Consider the following 5,551-nt stretch of genomic DNA (forward strand, 5'->3'; position numbering starts at 1 on the left):
TTGAAACAACCTGGGCCTCGCGTCTGCGTCACAAGGGAGCTTAGTGAATACCCCTGAAATCTTCAGGTAGTACTAGGGGCTGTCCTCCTCTGTCAGGTGGAGAGGAAACTGAGGCAGGGAGAAGTCCAAGCTGATAGGAATGTGACCCCACAGTCTAAATGGCCAGACGGTCTTCTGGCGGTCAGTCCTCTTGGACCCCCGGTCAGGGAGAGGACACCACAAGGGAGAGAGTGGGGCCCACCCAGCCGGTTCCTCCCGGGGAGCTCCCGCCAAGTGCTCCAGGGCCCGGGAGGTGTTGGAATCAGAGTCTGGGGCACCCAGCGCTTGGGCGGCTCCCTCTGGCGCCACCTGCTGGTCACACTGCAGACCCGGCGGGCCTGGGCACTTGTCCCTCAGGGGGAACTGGGGTGCATCCCTGGGGTTCTGGGATGGGCTCTTCAGGAGCAGAGGGAGGAGTCCCCTCTTTCCACCCTCCCCCACAACCAAGGCGGAGCCCTTTCTCGGGGGAAGCATCTGGGCAGGATCAAATCCTCGTCCCCAAGAGGAGACCTGCTGGTGCCCCAGCCCTTTGCTCAGGGAGAGCAGTGGGAACCAGGTCTGCAAACCTGGTAAAAGGCTCCTAGGGATAGAGGAGACAGAAGCTCGGGTTTTCTTTGTGTGGCTGGAGAAGGCAACTTCTTGGCTGCCTTCCATCCAGGAAAGGGTTCAGCAGCCGTTCCCCTCCTGAACAGGGTTGATGCTTTGTGTTGGGGTCCCCCTCTTCCTACACCGAGGCCTGACCCTGCGAGCCTGGTCTCGTTTGGAGTTGAGTTTTATTTGTGTGGCTGGCGGCTCTGCTCAAGTCTGCCCTTGAGGGCGCCTGGGTGGCTCAGTTGGTGAAGCCTCTGCCTTTGGCTCAGGTCATGATCCCAGGGTCCCGGGATGGAGTCCTGCATCAGGCTCCCTGCTCCACGGGAGTCTGCTTCTCCCTTTGACCTTCTCCCATCTCATGCTCTCACTCTCTCTCTCTCTCTCTCTCTCAAATAAATAAATAAAATCTTTAAAAAAAAAAAGGAAAGAAAGAAAGTCTGCCCTTGAGGCCAGGGTTTGACCACTGAGGCCGCAGTCAGCGGTGGGACTTGGTGGGACAGGCTCCGAGTTGACAGAACAGGCAAGGCAGTCAGCACCCCCAGCCTTGCTTCTGACTAACCGTCCTACATCTTCCTTGAGAGAGGTATGAATGTGTGGGGGTACCAGATGCTCATGGCCAAGGGCTTCTGGGGATAGGTGACAGCAGGCAATGTTATCCTTGGTGGCTATGTTCCTTCCCCTCTGCAGCCAGCTCCCCTGGCTGAGCCTTTGACCGTGTCCTAACGAATAATCTTACCGCCTCTGAAACTTCAGCTTCTGCTGCCTCACCGCCTTCCCAAACTCTTCCTCCAACTCAAGTCTTCCTTGACCTTGACCCCAACCCCCCTCTCAACCTTGACACCCACCCTTGCATATCCATCCTGCCCAGAACTCACTCATCAGAAACCTCCCTCCTTGACTCCATCTCTCCCCTTCCCCCGTGATACTCAGCCCCATCCCTTCCTAAACCAACCACTGCCCACTCCGCCCACTCTGCAGCCTGGGACTAGCTGGAGGATGCTGGGGATGCTGGGGATGCTGGGAGAGCTACGTCCCACTTGCTGACTGATCTCCTTTTAAACTCATGGCAACACATCTTAAGGGAGACCCAGGGCCTCTGACTCTGCTTCTCTGGGCCTGTGGGAGCTCTCCTTCAGAACAAGCACTCACACCCCTCCTCCCAGTCTCCCACATCCCCACCCACTTGCTCTCACCTCTTAGAGAAAATAGAAGCGCACTGGGCAGGAGGCCCCTCTGTTTCCCTGCAGCCAATGTAGCAAATTCCCAGCACCTGGAGTCTGTCCTCCTTCCTGTTCCCAGTGGGGACATGGCCCCCTGGGCCTCCTCCCCCTGGGCTCTAGATCCCTGATCGCAAGCCCCCCGAGTCCACTCTGTGGATCACCTTTCTGGCCTGCACCATCCACCCTTCCCCTCCGGGCTGCCTGTCCCAGGCCGGTGAGCAGCCTCTCCGCTCTGGCCCACCGTAGAAGCAACACGCAGGCTCTCTCTGGGCCCTGCCTTCCCTCCAGCTGCCACCGCTCCCGTCTCTTTCCTTTGCAGCCACATTTCTTTCTTTCTTTCTTTCTTTTAAGATTTTTTATTTATTTATTGGACAAAGAGACATCACAAGTAGGCAGAGCAGCAGGCAAAGAGAGAGGGGGATGCAAACTCCCCACTGAGCAGGGAGCCTGATGCGGGGCTCGATCCCAGGACTCTGAGATCATGACCCGAGCCCAAGGCAGACGCTTAACTGACTGAGCCACCCAGGTGCCCCTGCAGCCACATTTCTTCGTTGCCATTCCTTACCTCATTATGTTCTCAACCCCCTGTCTCCACCCCTTCCTTCCTGGAAACTGCTCTGATCAGCATCACCAGTACTGGTCTCCCCTGACATGGCCCACTCCACCTTGCCCACACCTGGCCACCTGGCCACCTCTACTTCCTTTGCTCTGTCTAAATCACGGGTCGCCCCAAACCCTGTTTTTTCTCAGTGACCACCTTTGCCATTCCCACGCTTTAGAGCATCTCTGTCCCACAGACTTCAAACGAAGTTCACCGTCCCTGACCTCACCCCTGAGTCCTGGATCCCTTTCCAGCTGATGACCAGATGTCTCCACGTGGGTCTCATGGCCATCAGGCGTGGCCATATGACGTGGTCAAGCCAGTGAAATGCCAGGGGAAAGGACATCGCTGTCCTCTCTTTTCCCTTTGCCATGGGGACGGGCCATGTCCCAAATAGAGGCTCCTCCGTCAACGGGGTCCCAAGGAGAGAAATGGCAGGAAGCAGAGCCACAGCTGACGTATAACAGACCCGCAGCAGCGGCGAGAATTTGCTAGTATTAAGGTGCTGGAATCTGGGGAGGGGGACGTTACCTTAGCATAATCTAGCCCCTCCTGACCACTACATGTCCCCTCACAAGCTTATGGATTCTAGTAAGGTAATAGGAGAAGCTGTTCTTTATTTTTTAAGATTTGGTTTATTTGAGAGAGAGAGAAAGAGCACGAGCAGGGGGTGGGAGGGAAGGGCAGAGGGAGAGGGAGAAGCAGGCTCCCCGCTGGGGAACTAGGCGCCCCTGGGAAGCTGTTTTTAAATCGTGTGTGGTTGCCTGGGTGGCTCAGTCAGTTAAGGGTCTGCCTTTGGCTCAGGTCATGATCCTGGGATCGAGCCCCGCATCGGGCTCCCTGCTCAGTGGGGAGCCTGCTTCTCCCTCTCCCTGCCTCTCTGCACACTTGTGATCTCTGTCAAATAAATAAATAAAACCTTTAAATAATAATAATAATAATAATAATAATAAGATAAAAAGAACCCCTTGCATAAGAAGTCCCAAAGCCCAGGCACCAGCATGGCCAACTTCTGGTGACAACCCTCTTCCTGGTTCGGAGACTGTGCCTTCGGCTTTATCCCCACCTGGTAGAAGGGGCATCAGCTGTCTGGAGCCTCTTTTATGAAGGCTTCCCATTCTGGAAGGCTCCAGATGCTGTCCCACTGGGTCTTAGGTTCCAACAGAGGAATTTTGTGAGCACGCAGACCATAACATACGGCCCTGCCATGTCCCTTAGATCAAATTCAGTCTAGACTCTCCCCACTGTCCTCCAGGTCACTCTGCTTGCTCCTGGGCTCAGTCTGGCCACTGGGCCTATGGGACCAAAGGCAGAGGCCAGCCTCGGGCCCTACCACAGGAGGCACCTCCGGCCTCAGTCATGTATCCTATTGGAGTGGAAGACACACTCTCCCGCTCATGTCTCCCCCTTGTTTAGCTCGAGGGTTTACTGGGTCCTAAGTTAGAGACTCCTGGTGTCACTAGAAATGGTTAGGGCCAAAGAGCCAAGAAAGCAGGGCTGTGGGGCTTAAGTGAAAGTTCCACGCCCACTGCAGACCTTCCAAGTGTAGCCCCTAAGTGTTCTCCAAAACCGGGCATCAACGGTTTACCTACATCCTGCACAGGGCAGGACCTGGTTAATGAATGTGAATGGAATTCTGTGCCACCCCTGGCCACCGGGACAGCAGATCTTAAGGGTGCAGGCTCTGGGGGCACGCCGGCCTCCTCTGAGGGCCTCGATTTCCTCTCTAGAGGATGGGCACAATAAAAGGCTAGACTGGGGGCAGGGGCGAAAGGAGGGAATGAATGCGCCCCAAAGCCCTTGGAACTACAGTAGCTCGTGAGAGCAGAGCACTACACACACGGAATGAGTTTTAAAATACGCAAGTACCTGTGTGGAGACATGGAGAGTTTATTCAGATGGATATAAAGGCAAGGAGTGGCAGTGTGCACCTCTGGGGAGAAGGGAGAGCTGAAGGAGGCCGACTTCTGCACCCTTCTGTAATGCATATGATTTCGTATTTCTACCCTAGGAGTATTTTACCTATTATTTTGAAGGCTCCCTTCAGTGGCTCCGTGTGGCCTCAGGATGAAGTCCAAGTGCCTTACTAGACTCCTCGAGCGGCCCTGGCTGGCTTCGGCCCCAGCTCTCGCCCGCTCTCCCACCCCGAACCCATGGCACTCAGCGTCCCCAGCACATCAATCCGTTTCCGTTTCCAGATCCTTTCCATTTTCGAGCAGCTGCTCAGCGTGCCCTCTAACCTCCCCACTCTCCCAGCTGAGAATCAATCCTCTCTTGCACATTAACCCTTCCTGCCCCGATCCCTAGCAGCTTTCTGGACACCCACCCACTTCAGCCACACCTCCGTGTTCCAGCACTTTCTTATCCCATCCTCCCACAAGCGCAGCCCAGAGGGCATGATGATCTCCCCCATGGCTGGCCCGTGACCTCCTCGGAGAGGACTGATGAAATCCCCTGGCCCTAGCACAGGAGCTGAGGTGCAATACCCAGCTGCTACATTCCAGCTCTCTGGGACTATTATAAGGACGAACCAAGTAACATCTGCAAAGAACCCCCAGCTCAGTTTCTGGCATATGGGAGGCTGAATATAGTCTTAAAAAGCAAGCTGGTGCCAGACAGCAGAGAAGGCTCAGATGGCAGGGGTAGCTGTTAGGGACAGAAGCCCAGAACAATGTCTATGACACGTTAGGTGCCCCGAAATGGCTTAAGACAGGAATGGCAATTCTCAATATTATGGGGAAGAATCAATCACCTGCTGTTTATTAAAATAGCAGACTCTAGGCCCATCCCCAGGGATCCCAACTCTAAACACCTGGCCCAGGGTCTAAGCAGCTGAATTTTTAGGAAATAATTCACAGGCAGGGCACCAGGGTGGCTCAGTCGGTTAAGCATCTGTCTTCAGCTCGGGTCATGATCCCAGGGTCCCAGGATGGAGTCCTGCATTGGGCTCCCTGCTCATGGGGGACCCTGCTTCTCCCTCTGCCTGCTGCTCTCTGTCCCTGCTCAGGAGCTCTCTCTCTCTCTGACAAATAAATAACATCTTTAAAAAATAATACTAATCCACAGGTCATCTAAGGACGGCACTCTAGAAAACGAACTG

This window comes from Martes martes (genome assembly GCF_963455335.1).
Source record: "Martes martes genome assembly, chromosome: 18".
Lineage (NCBI taxonomy): Eukaryota > Metazoa > Chordata > Mammalia > Carnivora > Mustelidae > Martes > Martes martes.